Raw genomic sequence first — 19,059 nt, 5'->3', positions numbered from 1 at the left:
TGTTCTACCGCTTATACAACGGATTGTGCTCAGAGGAATTATTCAATATGATGCCTACGGCCACTTTCTATCATCGTACGGCTCGCCATCGGCAGGGAGTTCACCCTCATACCTTACAGCCTAAATGGTCGCGTACAACGCGGTTTCAGAGATGCTTTCTCCCACGAACACTCAGGTTATGGAATGAGCTCCCTGCCGAGGTTTTCCCGAGAGACTACAGCATGGGGTTCTTCAAAAGGGGGGTAAAGAGGTTTCTTCAGGGTCGGCAACGCGCGCGTAATACCTCTGGTATTGCAGGCGTTCATAGGCTACGGTAACCGCTTACCATCAGGTGGGCCGTATGCTTGTTTGCCACCACAGTGGTATAAAAAAAAAAAAAAAAAAAGTATAAAAAGAAAGGGATAATCATACCTATCTTCTTCAGGGTAATATTGAAATTATAAAAAGAACTCGTGACTGTTTCAAATATTGAGCATCAATACTCCACAGGCTATGATAGATAAGATTTTAGCTCGTGGACTAGTCTTATAGTAAGCGTTTATTAAAAACAATAAGGCTAGTCCACCAATTAAAAGTCGCTCAGTGAGCTTAGGAAAGAGCTTGCTTGGAAATCTCTGAGGAATCGAGTTCAAAACAAATAAATATGAGGACCGAAGTTACTGATATAGTTCACTGGTTTGCAAACTGAAATGGCAATAGAAAGAAAGAAAGAAAGAGAACTAGTCATATTCTTAGTGGTATAAAACAATCTACCATAGAATTAAGTGCATATATTCCAGAGTGGATACGGCGAATCAGAAAGCATAGTGTAAGATAACTTGTGTGGAACCACGACGTATGTAGGGTCTGTGGTAGAACTTACGTTTATTAAAATTTATATTAATTATGATCATGATGACATTAGGTTATTTATTAGTGTAATATTAGATAGGAGTAATGTTATACACTCTATTCTAAGTGGGAGACTAGTAGAGAAATAATTTAGTGTGGACTGAAAGACGATAGAGAGGCAGAAATAAATAAAGAAATATTGCGTTGGTTTAGCCATTTCAGGAAAGAAGAATTATGCAAGAGATTTATCGAGCACGAATGAATGGAGATGTCGGCAAGGGCTGCCTTAGAAGAATGTATGTCGACCAAATAGGCGACGTGCTGGGAAGGGCCAAATTAAGAATACCTGTAACCGACGAAAAAAATGTGTATGAAAAAATTTATGGATGTGGAGGAATCTATGCACATAATATGTATATATTTAAAACAATAAACTGACTGACTAACTGACATTATCAAAGCATAGACGAATCTGTTGCCTTTAGAAATATGAAATTTTAAATAGAGATTCCTTATATCGTGAGTTCTAATAAGAATTTTTTCTTCTGTGTAAATATGCTAATAGGAACGGCCCTGAGTCATATATCCACCGAATCTTTTAACATGATAAGTTGAGTTCATTGTTCCATCTAGTGAAAAGTCATTCTACTCTACATTTACCTACATGGATTATAGAGAAAAAGATTGGTAATAATGAGTTTCTACATCCCTACTGTTAGCAATATACTCAAACATATCAGGTTGACCTCCTCGCGGTTCCCTTCTAGAAATCATTGTGGTGAAATCCTGATGAATTCGTCACGAACTTTGTTCATCCTCTCTAATGCCACACTAGTGTACACCGTTAGTGTAGGCAGGTTACCATTCCATTACGTTCTATCACAAAAAGAAATGTATATAAATCTCTTCTCGAGAACTTTACCAGAGGGAGACTTTGTACAAAAGTCGATTGCTTGGGTACCTCTGTCCCATTCGTGTTTCAACCTTGAAGCAGCTGTATTAGCATGGCTGTGTTTCGGTTTGAAGGGTGGGATATGGTGTGAATTTACTGGGTACAGAGGAATAACACCTGAGTCCTCAGGAATGGCAACGCATGGGGGGTATCATGGGCGAAACAATATACTCTGTTATGTTCATGGTACTGCTCATGTCTATAGGCGACGGTTACCACTTTAAATCAGGTGGGCCGTCAGCTTGTTTGCCATTCTAAGTTGTATAAAAAAAAAATTCATTCAATAGGTTTTCAATTATTCGAGCCATATGACCCACACATTACCATTTTAACTAGCAAATCCTCCAAACTATATCAGGCGCTGGTACTTCTGTTGAGAGCTATGTATATAACTACCTCATTATAATCAGACACTTGGTAAAATAAATTGAACAATGTTGAACAAAAAATCAAACCCAAAATTTTTATAATAGTATAAGAGGGATTATGCCTGCAAATCGCGAGTCAAACAACTTACTCAATATCCAACTATATTTGCACATAGTTGGAGACAAGTACATTGCTAATACACGCAAACTTCTCCTCAGTTCTTAAACTTATTAAATATTCAAAAACTAAAAAGAAAAAATACAATATTATGAATTATGAAAGATGAAAAGGAGAATTTACACATATGCAAATTCTTGTGCAAACACAAAAACAATTACTTTCCCGTACCGGTACATATGCTCGTGGAATTATGACTCGTGGAATGACCAAGCGGAATGCGACGCCAGAATTCTGGGGGGAACTTGGCTATGGCGCGCCCGTGCACCCGACGCTCCCGCTACCACCACGCCACCTACAAAGGTATGTACAAATTAGAAATGCACTCATGGACGTCTGGTATTCGGTCTTAGTGGATTTTTTACAGTTATTACAGTTACACGTAATAAAAATATTTTCTTAACCGGGTAAACAATTTTTAAGTTGAAAATTTCAGTAATTTATATTGAGATTCGATCCTACGATTCGATTTAATTTTAAACCCCCTATTTTAGAATATTTTACATAACTAACTTATAATGTTATATAGTAGTCTATGCACATATAATAAATATATATGCTTCGATACATTTTAGATTAATTAACAAAAAGCCACAGCTCAATCACTGCAGACAGCGATTCACTACGATTTGAGTTAGAAAAATTCTGGTGTTCAGAATCGATCTTCCTTCAAATTCGATTCAATAATATCCACATGTCACAGTTTACATAACTAACGAGTAGGTCTATGTACACAGAATAAAAACATAACCCCGGCTTCGATACATTTCAGATTAATTAACAAAAAGCCCCAGCCCAGTGATTGCGGGCCGCGGCCCACAATGATTAACGAGCGACGTCGCGCTCGCATGATTAATATGTAAAGGGACGTGCGTGTGGAATCATCCCCCCCCCCCCCACTGTACTTACTACCTAATGTTGTTTACGACCTGATTTTAGGGGGGGGAGTATATAAAAATATATGTTTACACATAATTTTCTTTATTCGTTATAAAAAACATTTGAATAACAAAAAAACACAGTTTTAAAAATAGATTAGACATTAGGTTTTTTTTATAGGTACTTACTGTATTATCTAATGTTGTTTACGATTTGTTTTTAGAAAGAAGGGGGGGAGGGGAAGGAGAAGACATATAAGACAGTTTATTTACAATGTACTCTTTCAGTTATTCACTTATCAGTATTGAAAATTTTATAACTTTAAATAAATATTTTCCGATATTTTGGCAATTCCAGAAATATAGTAGGTAATTAGTTTTTTTTTTTCTTTAATATGCAATGGACCATACCTATGGAATTATTCCTCTACTATTCTACCTAATGTTGTTTACGTCCTGATTTTAGTGGAAAAGGGGTGAGTAAATAAGAAGATATATTTTTTAATATTGACAATGTACTAAAGTAACAAACAAAGATGTGTGTGGCTCATCTCTCAATATTTTGACAATCTTGAACATATAATATTATTAAATCGATCTTAATCTTAATTCTATTTGATAGTGCAAGATCTTGTTTCACAAAAGAAACAGTAGCTTTAAATCTGACAAAATTATATGGAATTGTGAAACTAATTCAGCAACCACTAGAAGTGAATCGTATCGATTGTATTTTTTTATGCAACTTAGATTGGCAAACAAGCTGACCTGGCCCACCTGATGGAAAGTGGTAACCGTCACCTATAGACATGAGTAGTACCAAACATAACAAAGTATACTTCGCACATGATATCCCCCATGCGTTGCTATTCCTGAGGATTCAGATGTTATTCCTCTGTACCCTATAAATTCACTGCCATATTCCACCCTTCAAACCGGAACACAGACATGCAAACACTGCTTTGCAGTTGAAACACGAATGGAACAAAGGTACCCAAGCAAACGACGTTTGTACAAAGTTTCCTTCTGGTGTTTTTAATTGTAAAATTAATTAATTGAATTCGTTTAGAATTAGCAACGATTTTGTGTAACTTACACACAAAATACAGACGAATCGAGACTCGTCCTTTTTCAAGTCGCTTAAAAGCGATATATTTGAAATTCTATTTCTGTTAGATTATTATTTTGGCTATAAATGTTTTTACTAAAAATATAATTTAAAACATTGGCAATTTAACAGAATTGCACAAAATTTTCAGTATTTATTTAATCGGTCTAATAATGTTTATTTATAATTTTATATCCCAAAGTCAGTACACACGTTAAACTAGTGCAAATTTCTAGCTACAAATGACTCAATCTCATAATGCTTATATATATAATATATATTAAAAGTAATGTATATGTACTATATGTGTATTTTTTATGTGTTATGTATAATTATTTTAGTATGTCACTATAATTATGTAACATATTTTTCACATCTACCCGTCATACGCTTTCTCTTTTTACCTAATGAGTAGCTGCTGAAAATGCCATATCGCATTAAGTTCTCCACTTATACAGTTTTATTGTACAATAAAGGATAAATAAATAAATATTTTGAGAGACTTGGACTGGGATTCAAACTTGAGATTCTTCAAAAGGGAGGTAAAGAGGTTTCTTCAGGGTCGGCAATGCGCGCGTAATACCCATGGTATTGCAGGCGTTCATAGACAACGGTCATCGCTTACCATCAGGTGGGCCATATATTTGTTTGCCACCTGAGTGGTATAAAGAAAAAGATTACATGAAGAAAAAACTTAATACTTTTCAAAACTTTCATCTCGAGAACAGGGCACCCATTATTTTTACTAGCACGGAATGTGACGCCATTCTGGTGTCCGTTAATTATAATCTTTCATTCCTTTCACGCGCCTCACGACTACATATATTTGTCTCACATGTGCCCACCCACGTTTACCCCTGCTGACTAATAGTAATAGAATGGGGCTATTATGTCCTGCGTGTTGGACTCTTCTCTGTTTTTATGTAATATTTAAAAGTATATATATGCATGTATGTACTTCATACTTCTAATTAACACTCCTCGTTTGGTGTCAATCAAAGAGGTTAAGCAGCGTAGGGGTCGGTTATTATTTGGATGGGTGACCATATAAGGGTAGCTACAAATTGCAATAACAATTTGTACTTGTAAGACAAATATCTCTGGGTTTATTATTATTATTGTATCAGCCGTTAATTATCCACTGCTGGACATAGGCCTCCCCCTATTGTGGAGTTTTGTCAGTAGTTGCCATGCTTGGCAGCCGGATTGGCAACTGCTGTTTGGCTTTCATGTTTTAGGAGGAACGTATGCTGCTCATACATCGGCCATGAGAAAGGAAGAAATGTCCCATTCTACGCCGGGACCTCACGGCAAAAGCAAAAATAAAATGGTAATTGAAAACATTTATTAACCGACTTCAAAAAGAAAGAGATTCTGAATTCGGTAGCATTTTTTATGTTTGTTATCTTATACCTCCGTCAGTTGTAAATCAATTTGAAAAAAATCTCTTTTATCTGAAAGGATAAATTTGATTGGTTGGTAAAAATTTTAATAAAATCGATTCAGCAATTTAGATTTTACATCAAAATAACGGGTTTTACCAAAATTTAAGGCGGTTTTTTTTCCGTGGAACACAATCTTAATTATTCATGATTTGATAATAAAAAACCAATTGGAAATTATTATAAAAATATTATAAAATTACATATGATAATCATATTTCAGTAACTATTATGTGTTTAAAAACTTTCAAAGCGGGCAGTTGAAACTGAAGCTCTACTGTCAATAGTACTGACCTTGATACAGCGTAAAAGGTGCGGGTTCAAATCCCGCCATCTTTAAAATTTTCATAATATATTCCAGTAAATTATAAATATAATTTTCATATAATATATTCCAGTAAATTTTTAAATATGATTTTCATATAATATATTCCAGTAAATTTTTAAATATGATTTTCATATAATATATTCCAGTAAATTTTTAAATATAATTTTCATATAATATATTCCAGTAAATTTTTAAATATAATTTTCATATAATATATTCCAGTAAATTTTTAAATATAATTTTCATATAATATATTCCAGTAAATTTTTAAATATGATTTTCATATAATATATTCCAGTAAATTTTTAAATATAATTTTCATATAATATATTCCAGTAAATTTTTAAATATAATTTTCATATAATATATTCCAGTAAATTTTTTAATATAATTTTCATATAATATATTCCAGTAAATTTTTAAATATAATTTTCATATAATATATTCCAGTAAATTTTTAAATATGATTTTCATATAATATATTCCAGTAAATTTTTAAATATTATATAATTTTCATATAATATATTCCAGTAAATTTTTAAATATAATTTTCATATAATATATTCCAGTAAATTTTTAAATATAATTTTCATATAATATATTCCAGTAAATTTTTAAATATAATTTTCATGTAATATATTCCAGTAAATTTTTAAATATAATTTTCATGTAATATATTCCAGTAAATTTTTAAATATAATTTTCATGTAATATATTCCAGTAAATTTTTAAATATAATTTTCATGTAATATATTCCAGTAAATTTTTAAATATAATTTTCATGTAATATATTCCAGTAAATTTTTAAATATAATTTTCATGTAATATATTCCAGTAAATTTTTAAATATAATTTTCATGTAATATATTCCAGTAAATTTTTAAATATAATTTTCATGTAATATATTCCAGTAAATTTTTAAATATAATTTTCATGTTATATATTCCAGTAAATTTTTAAATATAATTTTCATGTAATATATTCCAGTAAATTATTAAATATGATTTTCTTATAATATATGCCGGTAAATTTTTAAATATGATTTTCTTATAAACAAACTCACCTTCACGTTTATAGTATTAGTAAGTTATAAAGCAAAAACAAAAATCTAAATACAAAAAGTAAATGAAAATCAACGTCATGTTATAAAAGACATAGCGTATAGCTAAGTAGTACTATTTTATTGCCTTTCTTTTTTTATTTATATTGTTAACATTTTTTTTTGTTATTTTTTTAATTAAATAAATATTTCTTCCTTCTTTTCGAATTATTTCGTTTTCCACATATGCCAGTGATCTGTTACTGATAATAGAATAGAATAAGACAGATCAGAACAGAACAGATCAGAACAGAATAAAATTGTACACCTAACTGTTTACAAGATACAATATAATACAAGATCAAAAGCAAATGTATGGAGAGATTTTAACTTTCCCTGTATTAATATTAAAAATCGTGACGTAAGTCGTGACGGTAAAACCATACGATACCGTGTCGAGTCGTAGTTACTAAAACACCTATACGCAACAAAAAATAACATAAATATATTCAGATATTTACACATGAGGTAGCAGGAATAATGAGAGCTTAAGTTACAGAGTACGTACAAAGAAATATTCAGACTGTGTCGAGACATAGTCGCCTTGTATACAGGGTGGGTTCGAAGTTATTAGTAGACATAAGTGATATAGGTACCGAGCCGATATTCTGATATCATCATCATCATCATCATCATCATCATCATCTCAGCCGTTATCTGTCACTGCTGAACATATACCACCCTCATAGACTGTCACAAGGAACGGTCCTGAGCCACCTGCATCCACTGACTTTCTGCAGTGTATTTGAGATTGTGACTCCATTTAGTAGGGGATCGTCCTACACCGTATTTGCCCGTACGGGGTCGCTACTCAAAATTCTTCTCCATCGGTTGTCAATTATATCTTCTCATATACACGGTATATTAAATTACGTAACCCATTCGTTAAAACTAGTGTTACTATTTATTAAATGGGTCCAAAAAACCATTGTTTTTTCTAAAAAAAAATTATCAATGACACCACATAATAATAGGCATGTACCTACATACATTGTTCTATGTAGTGTTTGTACAGATATAGATTGTTCTGTTTTTTCGAGAATTTAAATACATTATTGGTATTAAAAAAAATTTAGCAATAAATATTATTTTTGAGATCCTATTAATGAATATTAACACTAGTTTTAAGAAACGTACCTATTATGTAAGAATTAAACTACGTTTAGTTTTCATCTTTTTGTATTTTTTTGTTTTTTACATGGCACATAGAACAAAATGTGTAAAATAAAAATATAAAGAGAATCGGTGACGGCAACAGGTATATTAATTAACATACAATATATTGAGCTTCTTTGAATATTCTTGGTGAAAGAAAAATCTAATTGCCCATTTCGATATCACTGATATTAGTCGGATTATGATATTATTACATCGGCCTTTAACTGTCCACTGCTGGACATAAACCTTTCCCATAAAAGAAGTTTTACCATAGGTAAACTTTGTACAAAAAACTTTGCTTGGGCACCTCTGCCTCATCCGTATTTCTACCGTGAAACAGTTGTTTTCATTGCTGTGTTTTGGTTTGAAGGGTGGGATATGGCAGTGAATTTACAGGGTACAGAGGAATAACATCTGAGTATGCAAGAATGGAACGCATGAGGAGTATCATGGGCGAAACAGTATACTCTGTTATGTCCATGTTACTGCTCATGTCTATAGGCGACGGTTACCACTTTACATCAGGTGGGCCGTCAGCTTGTTTGCCATTCTAAGTTGTATAAAAAAAAATCTGTAGCGTAAGGTAGAATATGAGTTTTCAGCAAAACCTTTTAATGACCTCGTAATGTATATTGTATAACCTTGACTAAATAATATATGTGAAAAAAATAAATACTTAAAAGTCCCAAAATTTATTAAATATGTATTTAAAATTTATTTACCAATAAAACTTTGTATAAAAAGTTTAATGCTATAGACATGCTCTACCAGCAAACTCTTGATTTTAGGGAATCATAGAATCGGACCATCACCTTGACATCCATAATTCGGTCAAGGTCATACCATCTGAGATAATACTGGCAAATGTAATAATATCTAAGTGTTTCATTACTTTGTTACAATAATATTACTTTTTATATTTCTATATATTTATTAATTAAACTAAATAACTAGTATATAAATTGTTAACATAATACTACAAAGTAAAAAGTGTTGTAATAGTAGCAGCCTTTAAGAATAGCAACAAATTACTAGACTATTTTTGACCTAAATGCATAAATCAAAAAGTATAGTAATTATACCGTATAATATAAATTTGGTTGGGATTCCGAGGCGGCTCACTCCCGGGAAAGATGCAGAAAGCGTTGCTCTTAGATACTGCCCGCATAGTACGTCAGTTTCTCTCCCTGGGGCCCTGAACCCCGGCCGACTGTGCTTCTGCCGGGGCTTAGTTTGCCATCTCCTCTCTTTAAAAGGGGAGACGTGAACTTTGTTCTTTTTAAAATAATATTACTAATTATAGAAATATAAAAGTGTGTATGATTTTTATCTGTTGGTAGCTTACCAGAGGGAGACTTTGTACAAAAGTCGTTTGCTTGGGTACCTTTGTCCCATTCGTCTTTCTACCGTGAAGCAGTTGTGATTGCATGGCTGTGTTTCGGTTTGAAGGATGGGATATGGCGTGAATTTACAGGGTACAGAGAAATAACACCAGAGTCCTCAGGAATGGCGACGCATGGGGGGTATCATGGGCGAAACAGTATGTGTGTGTACTGTTATGTCCATGGTACTGCTCATGTCTATAGGCGACGGTTACCACTTTCCATCAGGTGGGCCGTCAGCTTGTTTGCCATTCTAAGTTGTATAAAAATAAAAATTATAACCAACCATATTAACCAACGGTGGTTGGTGGTATGTTATTAGTTTTTACTCGCGGCTTCATCCACGTAACAGAAACGTATTGACTCAATAGGGTAAAACATATTCTATGTTCTTTTCTATCATTGAATTGGATGACATTATATAATTACTTCGAAGTTATTTGTACTAAGATCAAGGTCAAAAAGAAAATTACGAACACAAACAAATTTAGAGACTGCTGCGTGGGTAACTTGAAATTATAAATACTGGTTCCTTTTACACGTAGGTGTCCACTATGAGAGGGTTTCTGGAAATTTCACAGAGAACGAGACAGAAGATAGCTCCAATATAAGTAATAACAGGTTTTCTTTTCGTTTATTTGCTTTCAAAAATTATATAAATATAATCATAAACAGTAAATAAATATTTTAACATATTTATTTATTTATTCTTTATTAACCACATTACAAAAAAATGTCTGGTACAAAAGGCGGACTTAATATTATATAGCATTCTCTCGCAGTTAACCTTTGGCAAAACAGAAATTTTATTATGCGGTTATTATATTTAAGTATCATATCACATACAATGGAGAACTACTTCATATTATGATTAAATAAATATACATACATGAATACATTAAACAAATAATACATAAATATACAAATATATATCATAAAACATACACACATATATTAATATACATACATAAATATACATACATACTTATAGATTATATACAATAACACAAATAAACAACGATAGAGATCAAAACATAGACTTTATTAAAAATTTTCATACCACAGTGTAGAGTAACGAACCCCGCCACTAGATGGAGTGACGACTTCAAATGCATTGCAGGGTGTCAGTAGATGCAGGCGGCTCAGGACAGTTCCTTATGGCAGATTATGGGAGAAGCTTATATTTAGCAATGAACAGGTAATCACTGAAATGATATGGTTGCCTCTAAATCTAAGACAGTTAACTCTAATTCACTAGTGTATTGTATTGAAATGCTTCGCTGTATCTTATGTTGGTGATCCTATAAAGCACGAGTTCTCAAACTTATTTTGTCTATTGCCCACTTTGAGAATAAATTATTTTTTAGCGCCCCCATTTTTTCACCTACTTGAAAACCACTATTACTACAAATTACAAATCATTCCCCAAGCCTCTACAACGCCCCCCTTTTTTTCTGGGTCTCTTACCGTTATCGCTCACTTTGGGAAAGGCTGCTATAAATAAATAAATAATACATCCATTCATACTTACAAATTTACGCATTTATTATATTAATAGAATTATCGGATTATTTTTTTCCTTAATGTTTTATTAAAATTTATGACTATTTATGTTTTTTTTTGTAACTGTTATTTGTATGTGCCAAATAAATATTTTTTGTTTTTTTCTTTCATATGACTTTGATTGCGTAATATTTAGTTAAGCAGCTATTAGTTACAAATAATAATTAAATTTTGGGCTATTGCCGCTAATATTATATTAATACTTATATTATTAATGTGAAATTATTTTTATGCTACTTAGAATGGCAAACAAGCTGACGGTCCGCCTGGTGGAAAGTGGTAACTGTCGCCTATAGACATGAGCAGTACCATGGACATAACAGAGTATACTGTTTCACCCATGATACCTCCCATGCGTTGCCATTCCTGAGGACTCAGGTGTTATTCCTCTGTACCCAGTAAATTCACGCCAATGAGTTTTTTAATATATTTTTCTATATTTGGTGCCTTAATAACAATTGAACTGAACGTCATGAAATTTTGTACATATTTTTGGTAGGACGCAGACACCATTTAATCATAATTAATATTACTTACTAGTTGTATCCTGCGGCTTTGCTCACGTGGATCAATGCATAAAGCATCCTATGTACTAAGTTAGGATATAACTTACCCGTGTATCAAAATTAATTTAAACCCGTTCAGTAGTTTTTGCATGAAAGAGTAACAAACATTTATCCATCATTACATTCATAACAATAACAGGATCGTCGTCAAAGTCGTGGATAAAAACTTGTATACCCATATACGAAATATAATATTTTTAGGAGAGGGGAAAGGGATTGTTAGTAATGGAGACTGAGAATCCCATTGCTAGCAATATACCCAACCAGGTCGACCTCCTCGCGGTTCCCCCTGGAAACTATCATGGTTAATTCCTGATGAATTCATCATGATGGGCTGACCTGTTTTCATTCTCATCTATCACCCTTTACTGGTGCTTCGCCAGCGTATCCCGTTAGCGCAGGCGGGGTTACCATTCCATTTTCAACCATAAAAAAAAATTTTTAGCAACTTTAATCGTAAATATTACATTGCGACGTCGCATCGCGCCGTGTGTAGTCAACCTAAGGTTCTTTAGAACTAAACAGGTAGTCATGGATGTCACTTCAATGCGATAATGATATTCGGTCCTGGGATGTCATATTGTTGTTGTTTCAATAGGGTTGCCACAAAACAATGACGACGAACGGTCTATAATAACTTTATGTGATATATTACTTCTATAATATATATAGACAAGTATAGGAAGTCAGGGGAAAGTGATTGTACTGTTCAACAGGCCGTGTCCAAAATAAAATTCATTAGGTGGTTTGTTTTTAAACATATAAATATCAGTATTGTATTAGAAGAGAATTCTATATTATATAGCATTCACTAAGTTTTTTTTTTTTTATACAACTTAGAATGGCAAACAAGCTGACGGCCCACCTGATGGGAAGTAGTAACCGTCGTCTATAGACATGAGCAGTACCATGAACATAACAGAGTATACTGTTTCGCCCATGATACCCTCCATGCGTTGCAATTCCTGAGGACTCGGGTGTTATTCCTCTGTACCCAGTAAATTCACACCATATCCCTTTCTTCAAACCGAAACACAGCCATGAAAACACAAGTGCTTCACGGTAGAAATACGAATGGGACAGAGGTACCCAAACAAACGACTTTTGTGCAAAGTCTCCCTCTGGTAAAGGCCGCCTTTTATACCAAATTTTTTTTTATGCGATCAATAAAGTATAAATAAATAAATATTCGTGCTCTTATTGAGATATAAAGTACCATGTTTAACCATGAATATAATATAATACCATGGAACAAATTGCACATAAATCTAACACTGAAAATTTCGAATAATTTTTGGTTTTGAGGTTTTCAAATACTTTTTTGTCATCTAAATCCAAAATTTCACTTCCAGTAAGAGATTAGATAATTACATACATACACACATATCTGTCACGCCTGTCTCCCATTAGGGTAGGCAGAAACAATGGAACGCCAAATGCTTCGATTCAAACAAACCTCTTTCGCTTTCCGGTTACGGATACTTTTAATTTGGCCCTTCTTCAGCACGTCGCCTATTTAGTCAATATACGTCCGTCTAGGGCGGCCCCTACCGACATTTCCATTCATTCTTGCTCGATAAATCTCTTTCGTAATTCTTCTTTCATCCGTTCTCTCCAAATGGCCAAACCAACGCAACATTCCTTTTTCGATTTTAAGTTTTAAATATGCTATTTAAAATACAATAAGGTAACCCAAAATATAAAAAAAAAAAAAACCTATTTTAGCTAGTATAAAATACTAATTTATCTTGTCATCTACCTGTAAGAATAGAATATAAAATGACTAACATTCAACAAAATAATTTATCTATATTCACTTTCTTCTAACAAGTGTATAAATATATCGAATCCTAAAAACAAAGGCTCAACCCTAAGCTTATTCTCTAACACGGGGATTCACTCAATCACTCACACGTTACCCAATCAGTTGATCAATCACAGGGCGGTTGATCAATCATCAAGCAATCGGACTAACGGATATGGCGGCGGCCCGAACCGCCCATTTTAACTGGAGCCGATAAACGGATTTTTGTTCGGAAATGAGTAAATCCAACTCAGGTCAGGTTGAGGGAGTGATTGGAGGGGTTAGTTTGCCTACCTTACCTACACTTGAACAATATTAGATTAAAATATTTTTATTGCTATTTCAACGAATATTTATTTATATTTATTAACATTATTGTGACATCGTTCTTTTATTCTTGCCTAACAATTATTATTTATTTAAATATATTTAAAAACAGAATGTACCCAGTAAATTCGTGAATTTACTGGGTACAGGGGAATAACACCTGAGTCCTCAGGGATGACAACGCATGGGGGGTATCATGGGCGAAATAGTATACTCTGTTATGCCCATGGTACTGCTCATGTCTATAGGCGACGGTTACCACTTTCCATCTGGTGGGCCGTCAGCTTGTTTGCCATTCTAAGTTGTATAAAAAAAAAGTTAAAAATGGAATATAAGTTTTAAAAATAATATTTCAAGGTTCTTGTATAGGTATACAAGATTTGACATAACTATTATTTATACATAAGGAATAATTGTTACTTGTTTAAAAATTATGAAAAAAAATATAAAAATGTCGTATACGATGTTCATTGTTTTTTGATGTCATTCTTGTCTTTTTTGACGGGTGTTTATGGAATAAATAACTCCGCATTTGCTAATGGTGTATACTGGCGAGGCAACAGTAAGAGAAAGCAGGTAAAGATGAAAGCAGGTCAAGTTGGCCCACTGTGGCGAATTTAACAAGAATTAACTACCATGGTCTCCAGGGGGAACCGCGTAAAGGTCGACCTGATAGGACATATTGCTAGTTATGTGACTGTTAGAGGCCATTACTAACAATCCCTTTCCCCTCAAAACCGCTTAACCAATTTAATACAATTTTGTGTGCGTATTATCGCCTCCGAATTGAAAGACAGGATAGTAATTATTTAGTATAGAATTATATTATCTGTGGTTTTTGTAGTGGTAAAAAGTAATAGACCTTATAGGTCATAGCAATAGGTGGTAAATTAATATTTACCCCATCAGCTAGTCCTCTAATAAATAATAAATTAAAAGTAAATATTATAAAAGTGTAACTTTGTTTAGACCTATGGCTATTTAAATAGATAAATAGATACCCTTTATTGTTTCCTCCATAAGATTACAATAGCAAACTTATTATAAACACTAACAATTGCAAGAAAATATTACAGTAATAAAACAATGGGCGGCCTTATCGCTAAGAGCGATCTCTACCAGGCAACCTTTGAATGGAGAGGAGTAATTTAAACAGTTTGACTGGAGGCACGTTCTCTGTTCTTTTTTTAAATACATATATGCATACGTACAATAATGTGAATATATAAATGTATACTTTAAGTTACTAATACATACTTAAATAAATGTGTTTGTTGCGGGTTGGACTGGGACGACGAGGTTGGTAGAAAAATATATTTCCAGTGACTTGTGACTGACTCTCAATTGAGTTATATTAACAAATAAAAATGATCTTATATACCATACTAAATACAAATATAGGAAATTTAGATAAAAATGATTGAGGCGATACATTAACCTAGTAAGAGCAGTGCTAAATTAACAATTAGGTATTAAACTTTTTAATAAACAAACAATTTTCTTACTGCACTGTACGCATAAACATAAATATGACTCCATATGTTACTCACGTTTCACAAAGGCGTAAACACGTGAACAGAATTAGATGTGATTTTAGTACATATGTACATCTATATAGAAGTAATATAAATTTTATTTTACAAATTATACTCTGAACTATTTACATTATTTTTATTATACACACACCGCACAGACAATCACCAAAAATATTGCTCTTTTTATTTTATATTTATTTTAATTATTATTTTCACGTACCCTCAAATGGGTTAAAGCTGAAAATCAGTGTTTTGTTCCTTGAACAATGTTCCACGCTGAGCTTCGACCTTTTTGTATTGCTGCAGATCACACATAATAACACAATTTTATAAATCTTATGTTGTTTTATGTATTATCTATTCTTATGAACATGTTGTGTGTGATTAGTAACAAACAAATAAACGATATATCTATCTATCTATCTATTTATATAAAAAATAATTAACTTTATAAATAAATAACCTTGTTCTGCTAGGTCGCCGTGTGTGCCCTGGCTATGGGCTGTCCCTACCTTTACCGTGGGTATTGTAAGCAGCGACTAAGGGAGAGCGAGGAATGGGCAGCAGCGTCTTTCTTAAAACATCTCCTAAGCCTCACTACGGTTACCAATCCGCCTGCCAAGTGTGGCAACTACTGGCAAAACCTTCCAAGAGGGAAGTTTATGTTCAGCAGTGGACAGTTAAAAGCTGATATGATAATGATGATTTTGCCAAAAACAACGCCATTTTGTATTTATTTTGCAATTATATCACATATCATATATAGACTTCCGCAATTTTACAATGATTAAATATACATGTATTTTAAAATATTCTAATTATAATTGCAACAACATCGAAATATCTCGTTGTTTCGTTAAAAAAAATCAAAGTCAAGCAAAAGATTGTCAAAGGTTTTAAGAGACGTTTTTAGACATTTAGCGATTAATCTAAATGATTCTATAAATGCTCTACGTTTTTAATATAAATATCTTAATAAAATATTAGTATTTTAGTAAGTAATATAAAGTTACGAACTACCACAAAACGCGGCGTACCAACAAACCAAAACCTTTTTAAAACCGGGTTAAAAGTTACAAGTTTAAAACTGTTACGGACTTCCGTCTTTCACTTTCATTCTCAGTGAGAACTTCCCTGCATTTTTCATTCCCCTCGCTGCCAACTTTCGCTGCGGCAACTCCGATAGACCTCTTAAGAGATTCAATGTAATTATTTTAAAGTTTAGTTCCTCTTATCAAAAGTAGGTTTGGAGCTGTGATTTTGGAATTTACAACAAAACAATTTGAAATGCAAGTGAGTTGTGGGTATTTGTTATAACTATTAAACAATCCTTGCAATGTTACATTAAGGCTGCCAATTTGTTACTTTAAATTTATAACCGTTGTTCTTTTGATGTTTCTAATATCGAATGTTATGCAGAGCAGTTATTGAAGTGCAAATTTAATGCTGTTTTATGTAATATTTATTTTATTAATTTATTACTTTTTTAATTTAATTTATTAATTTGTCTGTAAGAAATTGCCCTAGCGATAAGACCGCCTTTTGTACCTTTATGTGTATATTTCAGTCTGTATTTATGTAACTGTATTTCGCCTGAATTATTTTTACTTGTCATTGTATATTTTTATTCATGGTGCAATTAAGAGTTAAATAAATAAATAAATAAATTTGTAATATAATAAATAAATATTACTGGAGATATTGCATAGCGCCATCTATTTCAAAATTAAGCAGAGCTTGCACTAATGGTACTAAACAATTTAATATTTTAATACATATATATTGTATATAGAAAACACCGTCGACGTATGGTCCCGGCATAGAATGGGCTGCCTTCCTTTCCTGTGGGTGTCCCTCAGCAGCAGTGTCCCTCTTAAATCATCACCAAAAGCCTAACTGCGGATACCAACTCTCCTACCAAGCGAATTTTTAATTTTGTTTTTGGTTGCCAAAAATTGGCAAAACCTCCCCTTTGGGGGAGTCCTGTATTCAATAGTGGACAGGTAACGGTTGATATAATGTTGATGATAGAAAACATTAATATTTATATTTTGCTGGATTCGAACCCACAGCTCGGATCGGAAAGTTGTTAAACCACTACACTAACAAAAATGTAAAAATTAAATACTTTATTTTGAAGGTTGGTTGTAAAAATTTAATTTAAATTTATTTAATGTATTTTTCAACCATACATTAATTTAATATTAATAAAATTGTATTATTATTTATATCTCGCGGCTTTGCCTGGGTGAATCAGTGCTTTAATAATCCTAATATAATAAGTTAGGATGTAACCTGTCCGTGTACCAAATTTAATTCAAATCCATTCAATAGTTTTTGCTTGTATGTGTAACAAACAAAAATCCATTCATCTATCTATCGTTCTAAATTATTGCATTTATTATATCAAGAAGCTACAATATGTAACTACACACAAGCAGTATTTACTAAAAAAATATTTTATCAAGAAATCTTTAATAATAAAATGCGAATAATTATGAATTTTTCACGATATATTTCAACAAAACTTCTTGAAAATTATATTAATTCTTACTACATTTACATTAAATTATTTCCATTATAATTAAGAGTAACGCCTTTGGCTAATTTACAGTAGCTCCCTCTATGGCATATCATGTAAACAAAATTCTGTAATGTTACGTGCTATCCGATACAAGAGGGCGCTGTACGTTGTAAGACTACTTTTTCTAATAAGATTTTGTGTGTCATAAAGTTGAATTCCCATAATGTAATATTTCGAAAACAAACTGTAGTAGATATAATTGATTTGATTGATATAATTGATTGATTGAAATGGTTATAACCATATTACTGGAGGCAACAGTACTTATACTGTGAAATTAATCATTTTAAAAGTGTGTTAGTCTAACAAGAAAAAGAGGCGACGAAAAAAAAAAAAACTTACGCCAGGGGATAGTTTTTAATCGATAATACAATGTAGTAGACAGAATATAAATTAAAATTATTATCACACATTAATGTTTATAGTAGACTAATAAAAAACTACTTAAACTTAATACGAAAAAGGGCACAACGCTCGCTACTTTTTGCCGCAGTACCCACATAAAGTTATTTCACGTAAAAGCTAAACTAACGTCGTGTAACTCGTTTGGAAATGCCACAAATAACGTGACAGCCGGCGAAAATATCTATTTCGGACCGGGGCTGGACCCGCGTCACGCTGTCACGGACGCTAGGACCGCCTAAATCACTAGCGGTAGCGATAAAATAAACTATTATATAATATTTAAAAATTAAGAGCATTTATACCAAAATGTAGTAACGCGGAATTTTCGAAAATAATCCAATAATTTTCAATATTTTTGAAAATTATATATTTTATAAATTTTATATTTCTCTATACACAATAGGTAGGTATTATTCTCAATTCTTATGTTTAAAATGAGACATGATTCTTATAAACCTGTCAGTATAAATTTGGATTTAAATATGCAAAATATATTTGAAAACATTGGAAGGAAAATATAAATTAAATGCCAAATTTCTAGTGCAACTCATTAT

At 32.4% G+C, this 19,059-nt stretch overlaps 1 long non-coding RNA gene across 2 annotated transcripts in view; it reads right to left on the bottom strand.

The window, feature by feature from the left end:
• Positions 1-19,059, bottom strand: part of LOC128200563 (uncharacterized) — a 99,986-nt gene that overhangs the window by 28,385 nt on the left and 52,542 nt on the right. For both annotated transcript variants that reach the window (XR_008252772.1, XR_008252773.1), the window contains exon 3: positions 2,501-2,624. This is a non-coding gene — a long non-coding RNA (uncharacterized LOC128200563). The remainder of the gene's footprint in view (positions 1-2,500; positions 2,625-19,059) is intronic.

This window comes from Galleria mellonella, unplaced genomic scaffold (genome assembly GCF_026898425.1).
Source record: "Galleria mellonella isolate WM207_F2 unplaced genomic scaffold, CSIRO_AGI_GalMel_v1 utg21, whole genome shotgun sequence".
Classification (NCBI taxonomy): Eukaryota; Metazoa; Arthropoda; class Insecta; order Lepidoptera; family Pyralidae; genus Galleria; species Galleria mellonella.
Note: the sequence above shows the minus strand (reverse complement) of the source record. Positions and strands in the feature narration are given on the sequence as shown.